Source organism: Schistocerca americana, unplaced genomic scaffold, assembly GCF_021461395.2.
Source record: "Schistocerca americana isolate TAMUIC-IGC-003095 unplaced genomic scaffold, iqSchAmer2.1 HiC_scaffold_13, whole genome shotgun sequence".
Classification (NCBI taxonomy): domain Eukaryota; kingdom Metazoa; phylum Arthropoda; class Insecta; order Orthoptera; family Acrididae; genus Schistocerca; species Schistocerca americana.
In genome coordinates, this window is record NW_025725371.1 from 4708160 (window position 1) to 4722130 (window position 13971).

Genomic DNA, 13971 nt, shown 5'->3' on the forward strand with positions numbered 1-13971 from the left:
ACCACTGCAGGTTCAATGTATTCCTTGGACATACACATTGACGATGAAAAACAGATATCGCATCGGAATTAAATACAAAAGGCAAAATGCCGCCATACGTGCGAGAATAGAGAATCTTCTTCCAGTCGGTGCTTTGACCATTCCCTGTGAGACCAGTATTAGTTTCCGATACACTACAGCAAATACAATGTATTCCTTGGACCTTCACATTGACGATGAAACACACACATCGCATCGGAATTAAATACAAAAGGCACAATGCCGCTTTAAGTACAAGAATAGAGACCCTTCCTACAGTCGGTGCTTTGAGCATTCCCTGTGAGACCAGTATTAGTTTCCGATACACCACTCCAAGTTCAATGTATTCCTTGGACATACTCATTGACGATGAAACACTGAAATTACTTCGCTATTAAATACAAAAGGAACAATGCCGCCTTAACTGAAAGATGAGTGAGACATCTTAGAGTCTGTGATTTGATCCTCTCCTGTGAGACCAGTATTAGTTTCCGATACACCACTGCAGGTTCAATGTATTTCTTAGACATACACATTGACGATGCAACACTGAAATTACTTCGGATTTAAATACAAAAGGCACAATGCCGCCATAAGTGCAAGAATAGAGACTCTTCTTCCAGTCGGTGCTTTGAGCATTCCCTGCGAGGCCAGTATTAGTTTCCGATACACCACTGCAGGTACAATGCATTCCTTGGACCTTCACATTGTCGATGAAACACAGAAATGGCATCGGAATTAAACACAAATGGCACAATGTCGCCTTAAGTACAAGAATAGAGAGTCTTCTTACAGTCGGTGTTTTGGGCATTCCCTGTGAGACCAGTTTTAGTTTCCCATACACCACTGCAGGTTCAATGTATTCCTTGGACCTTCACATTGACGATGAGGTACAGAAATGGCATCGGAATTAAATACAAATGGCACAATGCCGCCTTAAGTACAAGAATAGAGACACTTCTTACAGTCGGTGCATTGAGCATTCCTGTGAGACCAGTATTAGCTTCCAATCCACCATTGCAGATTGCATGTATTCCTTGGACATACACATTGACGATGAAATACTGAAATTACATCGGAATTCAATACAAAAGGCACAATGCCGACTTAAGTACAAGTATAGAGACTCTTCTTACAGTCGGTGCTTTCAGCATTCCCTGTGAGACCAGTATTAGTTTCCGATACACCACTGCAGGTCCAATGTATTCCTTGGACATACGCATTGACGATGAAACACAGAAATTACATCAGCATTAAATACAAAAGGCACAATGCCGCCTTAAGTGCAAGAAGCGTGAGACTTCTTAGACTCTGTGATTTGATCCTTTCCTGTGAGACCAGTATTAGTTTCCGATTAACCACTGCAGGTTAAATGTGTTCCTTGCACCTTCACATTGACGAAGAAACACAGAAATCGCATCGGAATTAAATACAAACGGCACAATGCCGCCTTAAGTACATGAATAGATACTGTTCTTACAGTCGGTGCTTTGAGCATTCCCTGTGAGACCAGTATTAGTTTCCGATACACCACTGCAGGTTCAATGTATTCCTTGGACCTGCACATTGAAAATGAAACGCAGAAATCGCATTGGAATTAAATACAAAAGTCACAATGCCGCCTTAAGTACAAGAATAGAGACTCTTCTTACAGTCGGTGCTTTGAGCATTCCCTGTGAGACCAGTTTTAGTTTCCGATACACCACTGGAGGTTGAATGTATTCCTTTGACATTCACATTGACGATAAAACACTGAAATTTATTCGGAATTAAACACAAAAGGCACAATGCCGCCTTAAGTACAAGAATAGAGACTCTTCATATAGTCGGTGCTTTGAGGAATCCCTGTGAGACCAGTATTAGTTTCCGATACACCAGTGCAGGTTCAATGTTTTCCTTGGACCTTCACATTGACGATGAAACACAGAAATTGCATCGGAATTAAATGCAAAAGCCACAATGCCGCCATAAGTACAAGAATAGAGACTCTTCTTACAGTCGATGCTTTGAGCATTCCCTGTGAGACCAGTATTAGTTTCCGATACACGACTGCAGGTTCAATGTATTCCTTGGACCTTCACATTGACGATTAAACAAAGAAATCGCATCGGAATTAAATACAAAAGCCGCAAAGCCGCCTTAAGTACAAATATAGAGACTCTTCTTACAATCGGTGCTTTGAGCATTCCCTGTGAGACCAGTATTAGTTTCCAATACATTAGTGCAGGTTCAGTGTATTCCATGGACCTTCGCATTGACGATGAAACACAGAAATCGCATCGGAATTAAATACAAGAAGCACAATGCCGCCATAAGTACAAGAATAGAGACCCTTCTTACAGTCGGTGCTTTGAGCATTCCCTGTGGGACCAGTATTAGTTTCCGCTACACCTCTGCAGGTTCAGTTTATTCTTTGGACCTTCACATTGACGTTGAAACACAGAAATGGCATCGGAATTAAATACAAAAGGAACAATGCCGCCTTATGTACAAGAATAGAGACTCTTCTTACAGTCGGTGCTTTGAGCATTCCCTGTGAGACCAGTATTAGTTTCCGATACACCACTGCAGGTTCAATGTATTCCTTGGACCTTCACATTGACGATGAAACACAGAAATGGCATCGGAATTAAATACAAAAGACACAATGCCGCCTTAAGTACAAGAATAGAGACTCTTCTTACAATCGGTGCTTTGTGCATTCCCTGTGAGACCAGTATTAGTTTCCGCTACACCTCCGCAGGTTCAGATTATTCCTTGGACCTTCACATTGACGATGAAACACAGAAATGGCATTGGAATTAAATACAAAAGGCAAAATGCCGCCTTAAGTACAAGAATAGAGACTCTTCTCACAATCGGTGCTTTGAGCATTCCCTGTGAGACCAGTATTAGTTTCCGATACACCACTGCAGGTTCAATGTATTCCTTGAACCTTCAAATTTGACGATGATACACAGAAATCGCATCGGAATTAAATACAAAAGGCACAATGCCGCCTTAAGTACAAGAATAGACACTCTTCTTACAGTCGGTGCTTTGAGCATTCCCTGTGAGACCAGTATTAGTTTCAGATACACCACTGCAGGTTCAATGTATTCCTTGGACCTTCACATTGACGATGAAACACAGAAATGGCATCGGAATTAAATACAAAAGACACAATGCCGCCTTAAGTACAAGAATAGAGACTCTTCTTACAGTCGGTGCTTTGAGTAATCCCTGTGAGACCAGTATTAGTTTCCGCTACACCTCCGCAGGTTCAGATTATTCCTTGGACCTTCACATTGACGATGAAACACAGAAATGGCATCGGAATTAAATACAAAAGGCAAAATGCCGCCTTAAGTACAAGAATAGAGACTCTTCTCACAATCGGTGCTTTGAGCATTCCCTGTGAGACCAGTATTAGTTTCCGATACACCACTGCAGGTTCAATGTATTCCTTGGACCTTCACATTACGATGAAACACAGAAATCGCATCGGAATTAAATACAAAAGGACAATGCCGCCTTAAGTACAAGAATAGAGACTCTTCTTACCGTCGGTGCTTTGAGCATTCCCTGTGAGACCAGTATTAGCTTCCGATACACCACTGGAGGTTCAATGAATTCCTTGGACATTCACATTGACGATGAAACACTGAAATTACATCGGAATTAAATACAAAATTCACAATGCCGCCTTAAGTACAAGAATAGAGACTGTTCTTACCGTCGGTGGTTTGAGCATTCCCTGTGAGACCAGTATTAATTTCCGCTACCCCTCTGCAGGTTCAGTTTATTCCTTGGACCTTCACATTGACGATGAAACACAGAAATGGCATCGGAATTAAATACAAAAGGTACAATGCCGCCTTAAGTACAAGAATAGAGACTCTTCTTACAGTCGGTGTTTTGAGCATTCCCTGTGAGACCAGTATTAGTTTCCGCTACACCTCTGCAGGTTCAGTTTATTCCTTGGACCTTCACATTGACGATGAAACACAGAAATGGCATCGGAATTAAATACAAAAGGCACAATGCTGCCTTAAGTACAAGAATAGAGACTCTTCTTACAGTCGGTGCTTTGAGCATTCCCTGTGAGTCCAGTATTAGTTTCCGATACACCACTGCGGGTACAATGTGTTCCTTGGAACTTCACATTGACGATGAAACATAGAAATCGCATCGGAATTAAATACAAAAGGCGCAATGCCGCCTTAAGTACAAGAATAGAGACTCTTCTTACAGTCGGTGCTTTGAGCATTCCCTGTGAGACCAGTATTAGATTCCGCTACACCACTGCAGGTTCAGTTTATACCTTGGACCTGCACATTGAGGATGAAACACAGAAATGGCATCGGAATTAAATACAAAAGGCACAATGCCGCCTTAAGTACAAGAATAGAGACTCCTCTTACAGTCGGTGCTTTGAGCATTCCCTGTGAGACCAGTATTAGTTTCCGCTACACCTCTGCAGGTTCAGTTTATTCCTTGGACCTTCACATAGACGATGAAACACAGAAATGGCATCGGAATCAAATACAAAATGCACAATGCCGCCTTAAGTACAAGAATAGAGACTCTTCTTACAGTCGGAGCTTTGAGCATTCCCTGTGAGACCAGTATTAGTTTCCGATACACCACTGCAGGTTCAATGTATTCCTTGGAACTTCACATTGACGATGAAACACAGAAATCGCATCGGAATTAAATACAAAAGGCACAATGCCGCCTTAAGTACAAGAATAGAGACTCTTCTTACAGTCGGTGCTTTGAGCTTTCCCTGTGAGACCAGTATTAGTTTCCGCTACACCTCTGCAGGTTCAGTTTATTCCTTGGACCTTCACATTGACGATGAAACACAGAAATGGCATCGGAATTAAATACAAAAGGCGCAATGCGCCTTAAGTACAAGAATAGAGACTCTTCTTACAGTCGGTGCTATGATCAATCCCTGTGAGACCAGTATTAGTTTCCGCTACACCTCTGCAGGTTCAGTTTACTCGTTGGACCTTCACATTGACGATGAAACACAGAAATGGCATCGGAATTAAATACAAAAGGCACAATGCCGCCTTAAGTACAAGAATAGAGACTCTTCTTACAGTCGGTGCTTTGAGCATTCCCTGTGAGACCAGTATTAGTTTCCGATACACCACTGCAGATTCAGTTTATTCCTTGGACCTTCACATTGACGATGAAACACAGTAATGGCATCGGGATTAAATATAAAGGCACAATGCCGCCTTAAGTACAAGAATAGAGACTCTTCTTACAGTCGGTGCTTTGAGCATTCCCTGTGAGACCAGTAATAGTATCCGATACACCACTGCAGGTTCAATCTAATCCTTGGACATACACATTGACGATGAAACACTGAAATTACATCGGAATTAAATACAAAAGATACAATGCCGCCTTAAGTACAAGAATAGAGACTCTTCTTACCGTCGGTGCTTTGAGCATTCCCTGTGAGACCAGTATTAGCTTCCGATACACCACTGGAGGTTCAATGAATTCCTTGGACATTCACATTGACGATGCGACACTGTAATTACATCGGAATTAAATACAAAAGGCACAATGCCGCCTTAAGTACAAGAATAGAGACTCTTCTTACAGTCGGTGCTTTGAGCATTCCCTGTGAGACTAGTATTAGTTTCCGATACACCAATGCGGGTTCAATGTATTCCTCGGACATACACATTGACGATGAAATACTGATATCACATCGGAATTAAATACAAAAGGCACAATACCGCCATAAGTGCAAGAAGAGTGAGACTTCTTAGAGTCTGTGTTTTGATCCTTTCCTGTGCGACGTGTATTAGTTTTTGATACGCCACTGCAGGTTCAATGTATTCCTTGGACCTTCACATTGACGATGAAACACAGAAATGGCATCGGAATTAAATACAAAAGACACAATTCCGCCTTAAGTACAAGAATAGAGACTCTTCTTACAGTCGGTGCTTTGAGCATTCCCTGTGAGACCAATATTAGTTTCCGCTACACCTCCGCAGGTTCAGTTTATTCCTTGGACCTTCACATTGACGATGAAACACAGAAATGGCATCGGAATTAAATACAAAAGGCAAAATGCCGCCTTAAGTACAAGAATAGAGACTCTTTTCACAGTCGGTGCTTTGAGCATTCCCTGTGAGAGCAGTATTAGTTTCCGATACACCACTGCAGGTTCAATGTATTCCTTGGACCTCCACATTGACGATGAAACACAGAAATCGCATCAGAATTAAATCCAAAACGCTCAATGCCGCCTTATGTACAAGAATACAGACTCTACTTACAGTCGGTGCTTTGAGCATTCCCTGTGAGACCAGTAATAGTTTCCGATACACCACTGCAGGTTCAATGTATTCCTTGGACCTTCACATTGACGATGAAACACAGAAATCGCATCGGAAGCAAATACAAAAGGCACAATGCCGCCTTAAGTACAAGAATAGAGACTCTTCTTACAGTCGGTGCTTTGAGCATTCCCTCTGAAATCCAGTAATAGTATCCGATACTCCACTGCAGGTTCAATCTATTCCTTGGACATACACATTGACGATGAAACACTGAAATTACATCGGAATTAAATACAAAAGGGACAATGCCGCCTTAAGTACAAGAATAGACACTCTTCTTACAGTCTATGCTTTGAGCATTCCCTGTGAGACCAGTATTAGTTTCCGATACACCACTGCAGGTTCAATGTATTCCTTGGACGTTCACATTGACGATGAAACACAGAAATCGCATCGGAATCAAATACAAAAGGCACAATGCAGCCTTAAGTACAAGAATAGAGACTCTTCTTACAGTCGGTGCTTTGAGCATTCCCTGTGGGACCAGTATTAGTTTCCGCTACACCTCTGCAGGTTCAGTTTATTCTTTGGACCTTCACATTGACGTTGAAACACAGAAATGGCATCGGAATTAAATACAAAAGGAACAATGCCGCCTTAAGTACAAGAATAGAGACTCTTCTTACAGTCGGTGCTTTGAGCATTCCCTGTGAGACCAGTATTAGTTTCCGATACACCACTGCAGGTTCAATGTATTCCTTGGACCTTCACATTGACGATGAAACACAGAAATGGCATCGGAATTAAATACAAAAGACACAATGCCGCCTTAAGTACAAGAATAGAGACTCTTCTTACAATCGGTGCTTTGTGCATTCCCTGTGAGACCAGTATTAGTTTCCGCTACACCTCCGCAGGTTCAGATTATTCCTTGGACCTTCACATTGACGATGAAACACAGAAATGGCATTGGAATTAAATACAAAAGGCAAAATGCCGCCTTAAGTACAAGAATAGAGACTCTTCTCACAATCGGTGCTTTGAGCATTCCCTGTGAGACCAGTATTAGTTTCCGATACACCACTGCAGGTTCAATGTATTCCTTGAACCTTCAAATTTGACGATGATACACAGAAATCGCATCGGAATTAAATACAAAAGGCACAATGCCGCCTTAAGTACAAGAATAGACACTCTTCTTACAGTCGGTGCTTTGAGCATTCCCTGTGAGACCAGTATTAGTTTCAGATACACCACTGCAGGTTCAATGTATTCCTTGGACCTTCACATTGACGATGAAACACAGAAATGGCATCGGAATTAAATACAAAAGACACAATGCCGCCTTAAGTACAAGAATAGAGACTCTTCTTACAGTCGGTGCTTTGAGCATTCCCTGTGAGACCAGTATTAGTTTCCGCTACACCTCCGCAGGTTCAGATTATTCCTTGGACCTTCACATTGACGATGAAACACAGAAATGGCATCGGAATTAAATACAAAAGGCAAAATGCCGCCTTAAGTACAAGAATAGAGACTCTTCTCACAATCGGTGCTTTGAGCATTCCCTGTGAGACCAGTATTAGTTTCCGATACACCACTGCAGGTTCAATGTATTCCTTGGACCTTCACATTACGATGAAACACAGAAATCGCATCGGAATTAAATACAAAAGGACAATGCCGCCTTAAGTACAAGAATAGAGACTCTTCTTACCGTCGGTGCTTTGAGCATTCCCTGTGAGACCAGTATTAGCTTCCGATACACCACTGGAGGTTCAATGAATTCCTTGGACATTCACATTGACGATGAAACACTGAAATTACATCGGAATTAAATACAAAATTCACAATGCCGCCTTAAGTACAAGAATAGAGACTGTTCTTACCGTCGGTGGTTTGAGCATTCCCTGTGAGACCAGTATTAATTTCCGCTACCCCTCTGCAGGTTCAGTTTATTCCTTGGACCTTCACATTGACGATGAAACACAGAAATGGCATCGGAATTAAATACAAAAGGCACAATGCCGCCTTAAGTACAAGAATAGAGACTCTTCTTACAGTCGGTGTTTTGAGCATTCCCTGTGAGACCAGTATTAGTTTCCGCTACACCTCTGCAGGTTCAGTTTATTCCTTGGACCTTCACATTGACGATGAAACACAGAAATATCATCGGAATTAAATACAAAAGGCACAATGCTGCCTTAAGTACAAGAATAGAGACTCTTCTTACAGTCGGTGCTTTGAGCATTCCCTGTGAGTCCAGTATTAGTTTCCGATACACCACTGCGGGTACAATGTGTTCCTTGGAACTTCACATTGACGATGAAACATAGGAATCGCATCGGAATTAAATACAAAAGGCGCAATGCCGCCTTAAGTACAAGAATAGAGACTCTTCTTACAGTCGGTGCTTTGAGCATTCCCTGTGAGACCAGTATTAGATTCCGCTACACCACTGCAGGTTCAGTTTATACCTTGGACCTGCACATTGAGGATGAAACACAGAAATGGCATCGGAATTAAATACAAAAGGCACAATGCCGCCTTAAGTACAAGAATAGAGACTCCTCTTACAGTCGGTGCTTTGAGCATTCCCTGTGAGACCAGTATTAGTTTCCGCTACACCTCTGCAGGTTCAGTTTATTCCTTGGACCTTCACATAGACGATGAAACACAGAAATGGCATCGGAATTAAATACAAAATGCACAATGCCGCCTTAAGTACAAGAATAGAGACTCTTCTTACAGTCGGAGCTTTGAGCATTCCCTGTGAGACCAGTATTAGTTTCCGATACACCACTGCAGGTTCAATGTATTCCTTGGAACTTCACATTGACGATGAAACACAGAAATCGCATCGGAAATAAATACAAAAGGCACAATGCCGCCTTAAGTACAAGAATAGAGACTCTTCTTACAGTCGGTGCTTTGAGCTTTCCCTGTGAGACCAGTATTAGTTTCCGCTACACCTCTGCAGGTTCAGTTTATTCCTTGGACCTTCACATTGACGATGAAACACAGAAATGGCATCGGAATTAAATACAAAAGGCGCAATGCGCCTTAAGTACAAGAATAGAGACTCTTCTTACAGTCGGTGCTATGATCAATCCCTGTGAGACCAGTATTAGTTTCCGCTACACCTCTGCAGGTTCAGTTTACTCGTTGGACCTTCACATTGACGATGAAACACAGAAATGGCATCGGAATTAAATACAAAAGGCACAATGCCGCCTTAAGTACAAGAATAGAGACTCTTCTTACAGTCGGTGCTTTGAGCATTCCCTGTGAGACCAGTATTAGTTTCCGATACACCACTGCAGATTCAGTTTATTCCTTGGACCTTCACATTGACGATGAAACACAGTAATGGCATCTGGATTAAATATAAAGGCACAATGCCGCCTTAAGTACAAGAATAGAGACTCTTCTTACAGTCGGTGCTTTGAGCATTCCCTGTGAGACCAGTAATAGTATCCGATACACCACTGCAGGTTCAATCTATTCCTTGGACGTACACATTGACGATGAAACACTGAAATTACATCGGAATTAAATACAAAAGGGACAATGCCGCCTTAAGTACAAGAATAGAGACTCTTCTTACCGTCGGTGCTTTGAGCATTCCCTGTGAGACCAGTATTAGCTTCCGATACACCACTGGAGGTTCAATGAATTCCTTGGACATTCACATTGACGATGCGACACTGAAATTACATCGGAATTAAATACAAAAGGCACAATGCCGCCTTAAGTACAAGAATAGAGACTCTTCTTACAGTCGGTGCTTTGAGCATTCCCTGTGAGACCAGTATTAGTTTCCGATACACCAATGCAGGTTCAATGTATTCCTCGGACATACACATTGACGATGAAATACTGATATCACATCGGAATTAAATACAAAAGGCACAATACCGCCATAAGTGCAAGAAGAGTGAGACTTCTTAGAGTCTGTGTTTTGATCCTTTCCTGTGCGACGTGTATTAGTTTTTGATACGCCACTGCAGGTTCAATGTATTCCTTGGACCTTCACATTGACGATGAAACACAGAAATGGCATCGGAATTAAATACAAAAGACACAATTCCGCCTTAAGTACAAGAATAGAGACTCTTCTTACAGTCGGTGCTTTGAGCATTCCCTGTGAGACCAATATTAGTTTCCGCTACACCTCCGTAGGTTCAGTTTATTCCTTGGACCTTCACATTGACGATGAAACACAGAAATGGCATCGGAATTAAATACAAAAGGCAAAATGCCGCCTTAAGTACAAGAATAGAGACTCTTTTCACAGTCGGTGCTTTGAGCATTCCCTGTGAGAGCAGTATTAGTTTCCGATACACCACTGCAGGTTCAATGTATTCCTTGGACCTCCACATTGACGATGAAACACAGAAATCGCATCAGAATTAAATCCAAAACGCTCAATGCCGCCTTATGTACAAGAATACAGACTCTACTTACAGTCGGTGCTTTGAGCATTCCCTGTGAGACCAGTATTAGTTTCCGATACACCACTGCAGGTTCAATGTATTCCTTGGACCTTCACATTGACGATGAAACACAGAAATCGCATCGGAAGCAAATACAAAAGGCACAATGCCGCCTTAAGTACAAGAATAGAGACTCTTCTTACAGTCGGTGCTTTGAGCATTCCCTCTGAAATCCAGTAATAGTATCCGATACTCCACTGCAGGTTCAATCTATTCCTTGGACATACACATTGACGATGAAACACTGAAATTACATCGGAATTAAATACAAAAGGGACAATGCCGCCTTAAGTACAAGAATAGACACTCTTCTTACAGTCTATGCTTTGAGCATTCCCTGTGAGACCAGTATTAGTTTCCGATACACCACTGCAGGTTCAATGTATTCCTTGGACCTTCACATTGACGATGAAACACAGAAATGGCATGGGAATTAAATACAAAAGACACAATGCCGCCTTAAGTACAAGAATAGAGACTCTTCTTACAGTCGGTGCTTTGAGCATTCCCTGTGAGCCCAGTATTAGTTTCCGCTACACCTCCGCAGGTTCAGTTTACTCCTTGGACCTTCACATTGACGATGAAACACAGAAATGGCATCAGAATTAAATACAAAAGGCAAAATGCCGCCTTAAGTACAAGAATATACACTCTTTTCACAGTCGGTGCTATGAGCATTCCCTGTGAGACCAGTATTAGTTTCCGATACACCACTGCTGGTTCAATGTATTCCTTGGACCTTCACATTGACGATGAAACACAGAAATCGCATCGGAATTAAATCCAAAACGCTCAATGCCGCCTTATGTACAAGAATACAGACTCTACTTACAGTCGGTGCTTTGAGCATTCCCTGTGAGACCAGTATTAGTTTCCGATACACCACTGCAGGTTCAATGTATTCCTTGGACCTTCACATTGACGATGAAACACAGAAATGGCATCGGAATCAAATACAAAAGGCACAATTCCGCCTTAAGTACAAGAATAGAGACTCTTCTTACAGTCGGTGCTTTGAGCATTCCCTGTGAGACCAGTAATAGTATCCGATACACCACTGCAGGTTCAATCTATTCCTTGGACATACACATTGACGATGAAACACTGAAATTACATCGGAATTAAATACAAAAGGCGCAATGCCGCCTTAAGTACAAGAATAGAGACTCTTCTTACAGTCGGTGCTTTGAGCATTCCCTGTGAGACCAGTATTAGATTCCGCTACACCACTGCAGGTTCAGTTTATTCCTTGGACCTGCACATTGACGATGAAACACAGAAATGGCATCGGAATTAAATACAAAAGGCACAATGCCGCCTTAAGTACAAGAATAGAGACTCCTCTTACAGTCGGTGCTTTGAGCATTCCCTGTGAGACCAGTATTAGTTTCCGCTACACCTCTGCATGTTCAGTTTATTCCTTGGACCTTCACAATGACAATGAAACACAGAAATGGCATCGGAATTAAATACAAAATGCACAATGCCGCCTTAAGTACAAGAATAGAGACTCTTCTTACAGTCGGAGTTTTGAGCATTCCCTCTGAGACCAGTATTAGTTTCCGATACACCACTGCAGGTTCAATGTATTCCTTGGAACTTCACATTGACGATGAAACACAAAAATTGCATCGGAATTAAATACAAAAGGCAAATTGCCGCCTTAAGTACAAGAATAGAGACTCTTCTTACAATCGGTGCTTTGAGCTTTCCCTGTGAGACCAGTATTAGTTTCCGATACACCACTGCAGGTTCAATGTATTCCATGGACATACACATTGACGATGAAACACAGATATTGCATCGGAATTTAATAAAAAAGGCACAATGCCGACATAAGTACAAGAATAGAGACTCTTCATGCAGTCGGTGCTTTGAGCATTCCCTGTGAGACCAGTATTAGTTTCCGATACACCACTGCAGGTTCAAAGTATTCCTTGGACCTTCACTTTGACGATGAAACACAGAATTCGCATCGAAATTAAATACTGAAGGCATAATGCCGCCTTCAGGACAAGAATAGAGACTCTTCTTACAGTCGGTGCTTTGAGTATTTCCTGTGAGACCATTATTAGTTTCCGATACACCACTGCTGGTTCAATGTATTGCTTGGACATACACATTGACGATGAAACACAGAAATCGCATCGGAATTAAATACAAAAGGCACAATGCCGCCTTAAGTACAAGAATAGAGACTCATCTTACAGTCGGTGCTTTTAGCATTCCCTGTCAGACCAGTATTAGTTTCCGATACACCACTCCAGGTTCAATGTATTCCTTGGACATACACATTGACGATGAAACACTGAAATTACATCGGAATTAAATACAAATGGCACAATGCCGCCATAAGTGCAAGAATAGAGACTCCTCTTACAGTCGGTGCTTTGAGCATTCCCTGTGAGACCAGTATTAGTTTCCGATACACCACTGCTGGTACAATGTATTCCATGTACCTTCACATTGACGATGAAACACAGAAATCGCATCGCAATTAAATACAAAAGGCACAATGCCGCCCTAAGTACAAGAATAGAGACTCTTCTTACAGTTGGTGCTTTGAGCATTCCCTGTGAGACCAGTATTAGATTCCGATACACCACTGCAGATTCAATGAATTCCTTAGACATACACATTGACGATGAAACACTGAAATTACATCGGAATTAAATACAAAAGGCACAATGCCGCCATAAGAGCAAGAATAGAGACTCTTCTTACAGTCGGTGCTTTGAGCTTTCCCTGTGAGACCAGTATTAGTTTCCGATACACCACTCCAGGTTCAATGTATTCCTTGGACATACTCATTGACGATGAAACACTGAAATTACTTCGGAATTAAATACAAAAGGAACTATGCCGCCTTAACGGCAAGATGAGTAAGACTTCCTAGAGTCTGTGCTTTGATCCTTTCCTGTGAGACCAGTATTAGTTTCCGATACACCACTGCAGGTTCAATGTATTCCTTGGACCTTTGCATTGACGATGAAACACAGAAATCGAGTCGGAACTAAATACAAAAGGCACAATGCCGCAATAAGTACAAGAATAGAGACTCTTCTTACAGTCGGTGCTTTGAGCATTCCCTGTCAGACCAGTATTATTTTCCGATACACCACTGCAGGTTCAATGTAGTGCTTAGACATACACATTGACGA